Source organism: Topomyia yanbarensis, chromosome 2 (assembly GCF_030247195.1).
Source record: "Topomyia yanbarensis strain Yona2022 chromosome 2, ASM3024719v1, whole genome shotgun sequence".
In the NCBI taxonomy this organism is placed as follows: Eukaryota; Metazoa; Arthropoda; class Insecta; order Diptera; family Culicidae; genus Topomyia; species Topomyia yanbarensis.
The window spans coordinates 324,370,571-324,385,124 of NC_080671.1; the positions used below are offsets into that span (position 1 = coordinate 324,370,571).

A 14,554-nucleotide genomic window follows, 5' to 3' on the forward strand; every position below is an offset into this window, starting at 1 on the left:
ACACCTATAAATCGGCCAGCACCTTCATTTTTCTTAAGGGGGTAATAACATTTCTAGAAACATTTTTTTATTCAATATTTTAAAAATATTTTATTTTTGCAATCTTGTGAAACGGTTTAGTTGGAGTAACTTAATTAAGGGTACTGTTTGTTTATATATTTGTACGAGCGATATATTGGGTTCCTTAAACGCAGTTTTTGGTTGTTTCTTCCAACAATGTATTTATATAACTTTGGTTTGTTCTTGAAAGATTCATTTTAAAAAGCATCAATTCGTCGAAATTTTCATTTTTATCCCAAGATTGACATCACTACAAATCAATGCGTTTACTAAAATTAGTGCCTGACACTCTAAAGAATTAACCGAAGTAACTAATACTTAGATACATATCGCCCGTTCAAATATATAAATAAATAGACTCATATTCCTATATGCCACTGTTTTAGGTCCGTTTAGGTTGTGTATATACCTTATTAATAATCTATACCTGACGCAAATGATCATATAATGACATTTCGAAGTGAAAAAAAACATTTTAGCTACGTATCCTCCGCCATCGAGTGCGTCATCTCACCCGCAATTTTGATGCGGCATCTCTCCCAATTGTATGGGAGAGATGCCGCACGACGACATTTTCCTCTGAAATTATGGATGACCATGCTCATGATCAGAATGCCTTCTAAAAGGTCCCAGCTACTCAACCGATACATGATTTACCAAAAAAAAAATCGAACAATTTAAAAAAACGAAATTTTAATGTGGTACTGAAAAACTTTCGACACTCCGTGATGCAACTGGACGCACATAATCATTAATCAAAATTTTGTAAGGGAATAATAAGGATTATTTTACATCTCCAGTGTTGTATTTCTTCAAAAGACAAACTCACAATATCATATTACCGTACAAAAGTGACCTTATATACGAAATATAGAAAGTGCGGCATCTCTCCTGACGTGGCATCTCTCCCGAAATTACCCTACCTGATTCGTTTACCTGTGTGATACGGGTACCGTAATTAACGGTTTTACGAAATTTTTCCTCTCAGTGTATTTTTACAGTAAGCCTCAACGCCCTCGAGTTACTCGAGAAAGCAAATACCATGTTGTTCATGTGTTTATTAAAGTGTTCATAATTCTGTAGATTAATGGATGTTTAGATTGCACCGTTGCCGAACTCACGGCACACCAAATGTTCTTCAAATGGATTTAACTGGCTAATGCGACGTGTGAACATGATAAGTAAACCAGCTGAAATTTTACCCTTACCGTAAGTAAAATAAATTACAATATGAGCCAAAGAACACCTTTTGGTTCCTACAACTAAATGAACAAACGAATGCACACCGAATTCGATAAAAGGTTAATCAGTACTTATTTCCATATTGTGTTAATATAAAATGCCTCATTCACAACTACGGTATTATCGCAACGCACACAGAGTGTCCAACTTCTACCATTATGTATCGACGGCCTTTTTACGGCTGCCCTAGTCGTGTATGCAGAATGTACGAGTGTAGTATTACTATGTTTATATAGGTATATGAATGTAAATTCTTATCAAAGAGAAAACACACAAATTGCGCTGTGACCATTACTTCCTATAGAGGCGCTCCTAGCTGCAGTTCACTGCATCTTAACAGCAGCACAGTCGCTTGCAACGCTATCTGGCTGGCGGCACGTGTTACGTAACTGCCGGGAAACCAAGGAACGAGACAGATATACAGAATCAAAGGTGCAAGAATAGAGACACACAACTTTCATAGAACGCCATCTGGTTAAGTCTTTAGTCTACAAAAAATAAAATAAACAGATAAACAAAGAGAAAGAGAAAAAGGGTATTTGTTATTTGATATAAAAAACGATGAATATATGTACAAAAATGCGATGAGCTCATGATTCGCCCAGGGAGACTATTTTAAAAGAGGGAAAATGGCTACCATTCCATTGCACCACCGAAGTGTAAAACTTGATCGTCTGCAAAATTTGAATGATGAAACATGCTCTGACTTTGTTTCACAACAACAGTTGTGATTACTAAAGCGGAAACTGAGACGGCTGACGCTAGGAGGGGATATCCTATGAAATTTTACACTTCGGCTGGTTAGTTCTGTTCGATAAAACTTATCAAGCTCACAAGTAAATTGACACGAAAAGAGTGGAAAACATTCTTTTAAACGAAGCTAATCAATGATGTTGTTAGTCATACTGGGTGTACATAGTGTTTACATTGCGAAAAGCTGCTGATGTTGCAGACGATGCTTTACTTTAACACGTACTATCCTAAACTAAGTATACGAACCACACACCCGAAACCAAAACAAATTTAGACAAAACACTGGCAAAAGCATATTATAAATTCTGGAAGCGAGTCTTCGTTCTGCCGTTTGAAAACATCCTACATACACTGATACAAGTTCCATAGCATTTTACTGTAAAATAATCTCTTGGTTTGTTTTTTTTTGTATATAAAGGGTGCTAGCATGCAAATCACGTCCGTCCTACCGTTAGACCGTGTAGCAGTTTGCTGCCATGATTCATTCCGTGCTCCGAACCTCTGTAGATAACGAGCTGTTTCTTTGTTGAGATTTGACGACAAGGTGAAATATGTCAACACTAGAGAGTGGAGAGTTGTAGGATTGTAAATGTCATAATTTGCAAAGGTGGTAACTAAACAGTTTAGGAAAAGTAGTATTATGTTGATTACAGTAAAGACCCGCTTTTATCAGCCCCTTAGTGAATTTTAGGCTGATAAAACGGAAACATTGACAAAATTGGGACATATATTTTTCTTTCTTTTCAATTACCCGAAGCTTTTAAAATATTCTTCTTTAGTCCCTAAATATAGCTAACCTATTCTGATTATTTAGTTTAAATTTCCCTTAAGTGGGTCTGACAGCGAAAAATTTAATATATTTTTTGCATATTTCGGATCTCTAATATAAGAAAAATATGCCCAAGAAAGGATTTACTCAAAATCAACTTGGTTCGTCTGCTAGAGCCCATCAAACTACCAACTATCAATTTTCATAAAAGGCTGACAAAATCGGGTCAAAAAGCTGATAAAATCGGGGGTATGCGAAATCGGGGGCTGATAAAATCAGATGCTGATAAAATCGGGTCTTGACTGTATTTCTTTTTGTTTGTTCAACTTACTTCCCAACTAGAAGTTGGTCTTCAACTTAATGCTGTCTTATGGGATTTTCGATTGATTGACACCGGTGTAGTGGATTGCACTGGTTTTGCACATTCTAGCAGAAGTGTCAATGGAACATACCCAGTTTTCTGCACAGTCCAAAAACGGTGCAGTTTCAGTGCACTCCACTACACCGGTGTCAATCAATCGAAAACCCCATTAGTTTCGTCATTGTTTACTGTTAGTTTTTGCTTTATTCGAAAGTACAATTATTTGAGAATATTTTCCCGAATTCATAGAGATCCGAGCAATGGATCGAAAGGTACAACGTTTCGAAACGCGCCTTGCCTACCAAGAGCAGTGGTAACTTGAAATTTTATACTCAATTTTCTCGAAATGTTGTTTTTCCAAAAAATTACTTTGCCTTGACCACGATTGCCGAAAACTATTCAATCGATCTTCAATTTTTTTTTTTCAAATGTTTGTAGTTAATTTTTCTCGTACGTCAACGATTCCTACTTTATACAAAAATTCTTATCTAAAAATGTTTATTACAATTTTTTGGAAAAGCGTTCCCGTTTGCAGAACATATAAATTATTTGTTTAACTAATCGTTAGTGTACGAGGAATACTTGAATACTAATGGATTTTTTTTATGTTTGGGATTTTAGTTGATCAGCTGGACTTTCATCGTGATCAACGCAAAGCTTTTAAATTCTAAAGGATTTCGAGGAAATGGTACGCAAATTATCAATACTTTTTTATAAGCAAATACTTGTGCTTCTCGCTGAAAAATGTACTATTAAATGATACCTACTTTCAAGTAATAAAATATTTTTTTTTTTTGCAAAAAGGTATGTAACCCTTTAAAAGATTTATGCAAATTTATGATCTAATTGATCTATTGGCTCTTCATTTTTAAACCTACTGATATGATAGCAGTTGATGTTTCGCTGATACTATGGTCAACAAGCAAAGCAAAGCCTCAGTACTACAATTACTCCTCTCACGTTTGAGTTGAGACAAAAAATGAAAACGAACAGAAATTTGACGTGGATTTTTTTTTTTCTTGTCAGGCTCTTAAATATTCTTAGATGCTGTACCGTCTTTACGTATGGGTATTCGGCTGTCCCAAAAAATCGCTATTCGAAAAGTCATGGTGCTCAACCCTATAATGAAAGATAAGCATATTTTAAGCACTTTTGTAGAACAAACCAAGTTTCTAAAAAAATCATCTAGAGGTTCCGCAAATGAAAAATTGTCATTTTTGAGCAAAATTGTCGTATATAAGTGGTTTTCGCAACTTTTTCAAAGCCCAAGTATTTTTAAAATATTTTTTCATTTTTCTGTGGACCTTAGAGAATAAATCCCATTTAAAAGTTTTTTGCAAAACCTCTTAATCATGGCGAAAAAAATATTTTTTTGGTTAATTTTGAAGAAAATCCACACAAAATGAATGTCAATAATTTTTTTTCAATAAACCAAAAGCATGTTTTGAAAGTATTGCTCATTTCGTCATGATTAAGAGGTTCTATAATTAATATAAGGACTTTATATAAAAAACTTTTAAGTGGGATTTATTCTCTAAGGTCCACAGAAAAATGAAAAATATATTAAAAATAATTGGGCTTTGAAAAAGTTGCGGCAACCACTTATATACGACAATTTTGCTCAAAAATGACCATTTATCATAAATCGCATTTGCGGAACCTCTAGATAATTTTTTAGAAACTTGATTTGTTCTACAAAAGTGCTTAAAATATGCTTATTTTTCATTATAGGGTTGAGCACCATGACTTTTCGAATATCGATTTTTTGGGACAGCCTTATGGGTGATTCGAGTGACAAGATGACCCTCATCTGGTCACCCCTGAGTCGAAACTTAGTCCCACCGGATGTGTCTGCTTCAAATTTTAGTCTAATCGAACAATTCTAGCTGTTCGAAAAATTGTTTGAATTGGATTATTCAAAAATTTACAATGCTTGAAGAAAGCATTTTCACCGCTAGGTGGCACTGTATGCATCAGTTTATCACTACAAGAGAAAACAAGAAAGTTAGTTCTTTTTTTATTTCGATTACAGAGGTTTTAACCATTCGCCTCTTCAGGTTAGAAAAATCTCTTATGAAAAATTTCTAACCCGATGTGCGGGGTCGGGACTCGAACCCAGGTGCGCTGCATACAAGGCAATCGATTTAACAATACGCTACGCCTAATACGTTAGTGATGGCGCCTTCTATACGGTGAAATATCGAACCACAATTTTGTAGTCAAAAGACGGTACTAAAATAGTTTCAAACTTATTCAGTCTTATTTTCACTTGCAGCGATAAACTGCTGGATGCAATGCCACCTAGCGGTGAAAATTCAAGTTAGCGGGCTTTCTGGTGGAATTGGGAATCGACACTGGGGTGGGACTACCGATTTAGCAAAAAATTCGTTTTTTTTTCTTAGCAGTATAATGGACATATAAAATTATAGTAGCTATGATTAGATCTGGCGGCGTTAAAAACTTACGAGCTATTCTATTTGTCACGAAATAAAAGGGTGAGTGGATGTATTGTATACCAAACAGTGAGTAGTCATTGAATTCTCCATATCAATGAAAGACTACTCCGTCGTATCGTAAATGGTGTGATAATACTGACAAATATGATCTTAGTCCAGAACCACTCAGATGGTGTAGAGCGCCTTACGGTATGTCGATAAAATTATTTGTCACATAAGTCGCAAAGAGAATAGGGAAAGAGACGAAGAGTGAAAATCAGTCAAAACGGAAACACTCCCTTTATGATGATTTTAACACTAGAATTTTGGCAACCGCTTCCACAGGCAGCACTTTAAATGACTCCTATTATATTTTGAAAACAAACCGTACGCCGATCGTTGGATTTGTTTATCAAAAGATGTGCATTTCGAAACAAAGAGATGAAATAATTCTAAAGCTTGTTTTACTCATACATATACTCTAGAATGCACCTTACAATCACGATTGAACTAAATTCTGACGAAAATTCAAATTTCTTTTTTGATAGATGTACAATACTTATCTCCTCTAACTCAGGAATGAGCAATGTTTATTTACATTGCACGATTGGTCTGCTCAATAAGGTATTTTTGGCTTCACACTATTCGTCTCTTTCCCTATTCTCTTTGATAAGTCGCACCACATGCGATTTGTTTTTAAAAGGCGTATCGAAAGATACATACCCCAAACTTGCTAAGAAAATCGAATTCGAGATGTCTTGTTAGCAACGAATAGAATATGGCTTACACCATAAAACAATTAAATTATCCAGACGAAAAAATGCTCTAAGTCGTTCGTAAATTGGTTGCATATATAAATAATATCCAACCATTTAGGACGCTATTGTTGTTTTGCAACATATTAAAAATACCAAACTAACTTAGTACGTTGATTTCATGAATCGTTACTGTTATCAGTCATTTTTACTTTTTAGATAATTCAGGAATCCTGGGAATTGAAGAGAGGCATTTTGCCCCGGTGCACAGTGGGGCGGCATCAAAAAAAGCCGGACATTGATATTTGCGACAAAACTATTGATTATGACATTTTGTTGTCTTCGGAAAGGTTTCTTTATTTTTTCAGTAGTTTAATATAATGTTGAAAAATTTTGATTGAAGGGAGGTTTAAACGCAGATAAAAAAATAACTTTACAAGTTGTTACCAAAATTGATAGTCATATATGGAAAGTTTGTAGACGAAATGATTTTATGAAACATTGTTGAAATAATGAAATGGCTATCTGTTAAGCGAAAAAAGTTATTAGGTGAAATTGAAATACATGTCAGAATACCCCCTTAAAAGGTGTTTTACTGTAACCTTTTTATTAGATTTTTTACAGTTTTTCGATGTTCTAGAAAGTTGTAGATGCTTTCAAAACACACCTTTCTGCAGAAATGATCAACTCGCTATCTCTTCGTTTTTAGGATGCATGTCTATTTTTTGGTTGTTTTAGGTTAACTTTAAGGGGCTACGGTTTGTAGAGTAGCAGGAAGTAGCAGCTAAATTTATTCATTTTTATTCAGCATGCCCTATTAATACATATATAAATCGTGGGGGGATCTAAAGGGATGCTTGGAATAAAGTGTTACCTCTAAGTTATAACAGTAAACTCGATTTTATTTGCGATTTCAGTGATTTGAGCGGCATAAAATGAGCAGTAAATGTACCGAAAGCATTACTTCGTATGACGGATACATTAACACGGGCGCCTCGCTGGTTACCCTTCCCTATCACCATACGACCCACAAATCTTCACTAATGCAGCGCCTGCCCGAGGCGAAACTGAGTCAGGCTCAAACCCCAGCCGCTGTCAAAATGTACGAACTGACTGCGGTTGGGGCCTGAACCCGACCCAGGCCCGAATCCAAGCGAAAACGCATAAGGTAGCTCGTACATTGGTTGGCACTACGGGAAGGTAAGGGATCATCCATAAATGAAGTAGCATTATATGGGGGAGGGGAGAGTTTTGTATTTTGTGATGATGTGTGACGACAAGGGGGGTAGGGGGTCATTTCATACTACGTAGCTTTTTTAAAGGGGAATAACTAACATCGTTTTTCATTTTTTTTAAATTTTGCGGTGACAAGGGGGAGGGGGAGAATTTCCGCCAAGTTACGTAATTACCAGGGGGTATTCAGAGGTTTGTGACGAAATGCTACGATGGGGAAGGGGTGGAAGTCGGGTTCTGTGCGGATTCCGCCGGAAGTGACATTACAATATCGTGCATAATCGGAGTAGCTGGAGCATCGGATCAGCCACATTGAATCAACTAGTGGTCCGATTCTGGGAGCTGGAAGAAGTGATTACATCTCTGGGAGTACTGCAAGCAGCACACTACACGGGACTCAACGGGACGATACATCGTAAAGCTACCATTTCGTCAAAATCCATCTACCATTGGAGATACCGGGAATACAACCCTGTACCTTTTCAACACGCTGCAACAACGACTGCAAGGGGATCCGGATCTATGGGACCAGTATAGCGAGTACATATCTAACTTTATCCAAGCCAGATATGCTACGCGGATCGTACCTGTCCGTAATCCAGGGACAATCATTTACCTACCACATAATGCGGTAATCAAGGAGAGCAGCACTAATACGAAACTCCGAGTTGTCTTCAATGTATCGCAGAAATCATGGAACGAACTGGCTTTGAACGATTTGCTAATGACGGGTCCAGTGGGCCAGGGCACCTTGTACAATATACTACTCAACTTCCGGTCATACTACGTTGCGTTGACTGGAGATATCGAAAAAAATGTATCTACAAGTCAAAGTTACAAAAGAAGATAGCACGCTCATGCGTATGTTGTGGCAGAAACCAGGACATCCTCTAGCGGAGTATGGGATGAATATGGAATACGTTCGAAATTACATGCGCTACCTTTTTGGCTACTCGGACATTGCAGCAGTTGGCAGAAGACAACAGTGAGAAATAACCACTTGCCAAGCAGGTAGTCAAGTATATTTACGTTGACGACTGCTTAACGGGAGCTGATACAGTGGAAGAAGCAAAGGAAAAACGGCAGCAGCCTCTTCTTTGATGCACGGCGGAGGATTCCCAATATAAAATAAATAAAATAATGCAAATAGGTTGATGATAGAAAGATGGTGAAAATAGGATCGTTACCCTAGGAAGTATCAAGTTTTAATTTTCACTAGAAGTCATGGATTCAAAAAAACAGTTGCTCTCGGTGATGCCACGAGTATAATATGAATATGAACTCTATGAAGAAACTTTTACCTCACTTCTAGAAGAATTATATGAAGTCCTCTATATTCATATAACACTTAAAATCAAACTCACCGTTGATCGCAATGTCTATTCCAAGAGTCAAACCCCTTAAATTTGGAAAAAGTTTTAAGTATCTTGTAGGGGACTTATATATTAATTTTTGAGAAATAGTTCATTCATTATTGAGTAAATCCACAAAATATTCTGAGAATAGAACTCCTTCAATTTTTGAGAAATAGTTCATTCATTATTGAGTAAATCCACAAAATATTCTGAGAATAGAACTCCTTCAATCACTTAAATGTGTTTTTATACCACGATTATCAAAATCGGATTAATTTTGTCTCTAAAGTACCAGTAAATCAAGACGCATAAATTTGATCGAAAAATACTGGTATGACAAGCAATATGCTACTGCAGTTTGAAGTCCGCCATTTTTTACATTAAAATAATTATAAATGCCAAAATCTATCAATCTGAGTGTCAATTGAAGAGGTTGCTGACTTTATATGAGATACCCCTTCACTGTTTTGGACAAACGGCTCACTGGAAAGGTTGCAGATTTGATTGAGAAAGACATCAATCCACTGAATTGTGCACAGCTTCAGCCCATCGAAACCTAATGGACGATTGTGAAGAAGGTGATTGAAAAAGACTTGTAAAGCAGCTGGAGACACGCAGTTCAAAAAAATTAGGCTAAAGTGTCCAAAAATTCTGATAACATCTGTCCGGATATTGCTGAAATGTGTTCGAACGTGAATAATTTTTACATCATTTTTACACGACAAAAAATGTGGATAACTAATTTGCGATACAGTTCTTGTTAAATACGACAGTCTATCTACAAAAAGGTATAACTACATACAAGAAACTTTACTAGATGCGAATTGCAAACACATTGTTTTGTTTTTATTATTTGAGAAGAAGATAGATTGACTCTCCTAACGCTGCTAGTACTAGGATTCCACACTGAAATCTGTGTTTCAGACAAATAAAACCGTGAAAATTTGTGTTAAATTTTCAAATAAAACTGAAAAATCGGGATGCTATCAAAAATTCGTAAAAATCTGACATTTTTATAAACATATTAATATAAGGCATCTGTGAAAAAGAGTCTGTGACCAAAATAATTAAATAAATGTGTGACATTACAGAAAATTCTGCGAATATGGTAACCCTAGCTAGCGGTAGCGTGTTATGTACAACATTCCAGTTATAGATGTTTCTATAAACAAGCCATACTTAATTCTTGAGGAAACCGCAACACTTTCGAAACTGTTTCAGCCACCTCAAAGCTTATTGACATCCTGCAATTCCACAAAGCAACCACGCAACCCACAGGGAAAAGCTAATTTTAGCTTCGAACCGAGCTCGGCCAAGAAGGATCTTTTATGTTGCCTTGTCCAAACCACATGCCACCGGCGGTGAGCAGAACGCGTAGAAAGGGATTCGAAAATATCGACACTTTCTCTCGGTAGGAAGTGGTTTGGGTGACATTAAAATAAAATACCGAGCAAACATATTATAGTGCGGGGTATGTGTGACGGTTCGGTCCCAATGGAAAGAAGCCAAATTAATGCCCACGGTGGCTACCGGCTACCCCGGGGAGCTTACACCGAGAAATTTGCGGTAGTTTGAGACTAAGCATTTTAAGAATCATCATCGAAATGAAACTCTACATAATCATTAGTGAGTTTTATCGTTTTAGCTACAAGTCCGTAACTGTTATCGATGTTGCAACACGCCTGAATCCCATGCAGTATATTATTTGATATACTGGAAGTTATGCTATTGACTACGCCTCTTCAACTCACAGTGAGGGAGTGCGGACAAAAATTTTAGCAAACCGGGAACATTTTCAGGCAGGCCGTTCCTATCTTCAGCACCATCACATCAGCGTAAAGTAGCGTGTAGGTACTGTATACGTAAATATTGAAATACATACATTCTATTATGTGAATCCTGGTAATTGAAAGCGGGGACGTCGAGTGGCGCCACTATATCGATGGTTTGTTTAAGAATTACCTTGTATTCGTTTATTTTAGGATTTCTAATAAGACAAATACTTGAAAAACATGGGGAAAGTACGGATTAAGCCAATCTATTCCGAATCCTGATTCTGAAGATGTCCAATGAAAACTGTTTCAACATCAGCAAATACGACTTATAACTGCACATAAAACTAAAATTTCATGATTATGTGCCTATCACAATGACATTACATTAAATAACTAACACGCACAGTGATTTCGCGAGCTCCTTATTGCGTCACAAGCTGGACTCGAGCAGCTAGTCAAACCTACAGCATGCTTATACGCCTAGAGTGGCAAATGTACATCAGCACAAGCTTTGAGGTAGCGAGTAGCGCCACTATGCGGGTCCATTATATGTATGTATGTAACAATACCCGAACTTCAACAGCACACGTTTTCCCAGTAATTCCAAACCTCGCACTAAAGTGAACATGTCTAGCCACTTTACAATATGCCAACGCATATATACAACCAACTGGTATTTCAGCAACAAAAAAAATCTTACATTTCATCTCCGAGCTCAATTTTATGCTGGCTGCTGATTGTCATTGAAAATGTTATGTTTTTTTTTCTCCTTTGTTTCATTCACCCGTATTTATTCGTGCTGGTAGCTAGCATCAAGCATTTTTTATTTCGCGCTTCATATCATTGAAATGTTTTATAAAGCGGAAAACGAATGAATGTTTCATTATTGTTTAAACTTGTCTGCTTCCCACTGGTGAGCGTGTATGCGTGCACCAGGGCTTGGGGTGAAACCTCTACCAAGGTTATTTGTAGAGTTACCTACAACTCAACTCAACGCCTTTGTTCGAAGCTGGTGCGAAGCAACAGCAAATGAGAACTTGACTTACTCACCAGCTACGCTATGTACCTACTGTCTGCATACCTGCTACCTCCACTTCAGTCGTCCAGCTACGCTACAATGCAACGACCAGCCATCGTGTACAAATTTATTGACCATCGACACGGCTCGACGTTTCGAACGTAAGAGTTATTGTGATGTAAATTTGAATCTCACAGAAGTTTGTAGCAATGCGTCTGACTGCCACATTGGCAACGAGTTCAATTGGGTGCGTGTGTGTGTTTGAGTTTGCCTTTTCAATAGACAAATTGAATTCCGAATCAGTAAATTCATGACTGAATGGGAAATACAGGGCATATCCCAGAACGAGACTCAGGATATACAACAAACTGCATAAGGAGCGTGTTCCTAGATACCTGAAACTCTCATTTCCTACTATTCTGCGATACGCTGTCACTAAACAGTTTAAAGTATTCTAAAAAAAGGAAGCGTCGTAGTTGGAGCATTAGAGTGGCAAGCAAAAAATGGCCTCCATCTCAATTCCCAATACAACAAGGAGTGTCTGCTTCAAGTTCAAACCAAATTAGATAAGTCTAGCTACCGGCCAAACGTGTTTGAAGATTCTATGGAATTTTTCGATAATGTAGATGAAGGAAGCCTACTAGCTCGCATTTTGAACGCTAGGTGGCGCTTAATGTATCATGTACATTTACAGGTGACTGCAAATAGATTTAGATTTGTTGGAAAAAGTTATTATACAGTAAAGACGGGGACATTGACAAAATCGGGACATATTTTTTCTTTCTTTTTAATACACTCAAGCTCTTCTTTAGTCCCTAGATATAGCCTCATAACCTTTGATTATTTAGTTTAAATTTCCCTTAAGGGGGTCTGATAGTGCAAAATTTTTGCATATTTTGGATCTCTAAGATAAGAAATATTTGCTCAAGTAAAGGATATACTCGAAATCAACTTGGTTCGTCTGCTAGAGCTCATCAAACTACCAACTATCAATTTTCATATAAGGCTGATAAAATCGGGTCAAACAGTTAGGGGGGGGTAGACAAAATCGGGGGCTGTTAAAATCGGATGCTGCTAAAATCGGGTCTTCATTGTACTTCTAACGAAGTTATGCCTGAGTCCGTTTTGCATGAGATCGAACAGAAAATGGTGACGATTCCCATGAACTGTTTTGTGGAAAAAAGGTTTGGTGTAGCTGAATAGTATGTTTGGAAGAATTTTAGCACACAGGGTGTTTGGTTCATTGTTAATGTTTCCCGGTGGTGAAACACTAAGTGCAATACGGTGGTTTGCTGGTCCAGAGTTCTCCGAACAATTTTAGCGTGCTGCTCGCTAAGCAAGGTAACTTCTACGTGCTGGTGGGAAGTGCAAATAGCAAGTGGGAAGTGCACACCGAATAACTCTGGCGCCCCACAGATCGCTCGAGCCAGAAGTATTCGGGGTATGGGTGCTGCCTTCAGTACGCTAAAGATCGGATGCGGCACCTACAGTTCACCGTACTATCCAGCACCGTTTTCGGTAGCTAATACGACAGTGTGGCGGTGGCCACAGACTAAAGCGGTAAGTTTTGTATATATATTAACATTCCGGAAGTCGCGCTAGTGCACTGAGTGCACGCTGCTCTGAAAATCGAGCGAAATCGTCTTAGGGCACCAGCGGCTGCTCGTTCAGTGGGCCATAAGCGCGGCTTCCGGAAGGTTAAATACGGTCGGATTTTCAAATTTTCTACCCAAAACTCAAACCTTCCGGTTTTGATTGTTTGAAGATTACGGATTGTTGGCCTCGGCATTTATTTCAGCCCGGAAGGCCTTATAAGACAAGTTAGAAAAACTTGCCAAAATAAAACCGATCGTGTCATAGTTACCAAAAAGTTTTCAGCTGCCTTGAAAGCAATGAATTCCGCGCGCACAAACGCACTAAACAGGAAAAATAATTAAAATTTTGTTTTTATGGAAGCTTTTTCGTGGGATTTTTTTTCTGTTCTCGAAGCTGTTTGGGATTTTTTGTTTTAATATATAGTACTAATTAACCGATTCCGTCAATTTGCTCTATCAGTATTACAGAGAACGAGTGAAGGCGCTATAACTGGCTCATTAGCCAGGACAGGGCTAATAACCTCTGCCCCATCCCAGGAACTTAAGACCAAAGGAGTAACATTTACCCTCTTAGCCAAGTCACTCCCAACGATTCATCAAACCCCATCAAATTAAAACGGTCGATACGGTTGTCCACGTTTCTTCCTTATCCAAGGTTCAAAATAATTCATTGGTTGAATCATTCATTAAATGAATAATTTGATTGCGATATAATTTTCAACCATCTTCATTTTATACGCTGTACAGTTGGCCTGGCCGCTTTAATGATTGTGTCACATACCAAATGTGTCACAAACATTAATATTGACAAGAAAAATTGTATGCAATTTTCCAGGATCCCTACATGTATTGGCTGTGTATGTGTAGACAAGACTAGATTAGACTAGATAGGGTGTTTGGTTCATAGTTAAGAATCTCGCGAGGGATCCCAAAGAATTATATTTGGGGAAAAATGATTGTACACATACCATCAAATCTCAACCGTTACATAGTTATTGTACTTTTTCTGTAACTGACCTGTTTTTTCTTTAAATGTATCTAACTTGAAAAGTGTACTGTGTATTTTAAATCTTTTAGTTCCATTGGAGAGGTAAGAAAATTTTCCACCTAACAAAGCCATATCCTTCAGTTGATGGATTCAAGTAATCTTTTAGTGGAGAAGTAGTCATAAGTTTGTGTTTTTGATAAGGTTTCTGTTAGTTT

The 14,554-nt window shown here is 37.4% G+C and overlaps 1 protein-coding gene across 7 annotated transcripts in view; it reads right to left on the minus strand.

The window, feature by feature from the left end:
* LOC131683774 (RING finger protein 44-like) overlaps positions 1-14,554 on the minus strand; it is an 85,847-nt gene that overhangs the window by 65,234 nt on the left and 6,059 nt on the right. For 5 of the 7 annotated variants that reach the window (XM_058966050.1, XM_058966058.1, XM_058966057.1 and 2 more), the window contains exon 2: positions 1,598-1,790. The exons of the other annotated variants lie outside the window; for them this stretch is intronic. The gene's annotated coding sequence lies outside the window, so the exon portion shown is untranslated. The remainder of the gene's footprint in view (positions 1-1,597; positions 1,791-14,554) is intronic. 7 annotated transcript variants of the gene reach the window in all.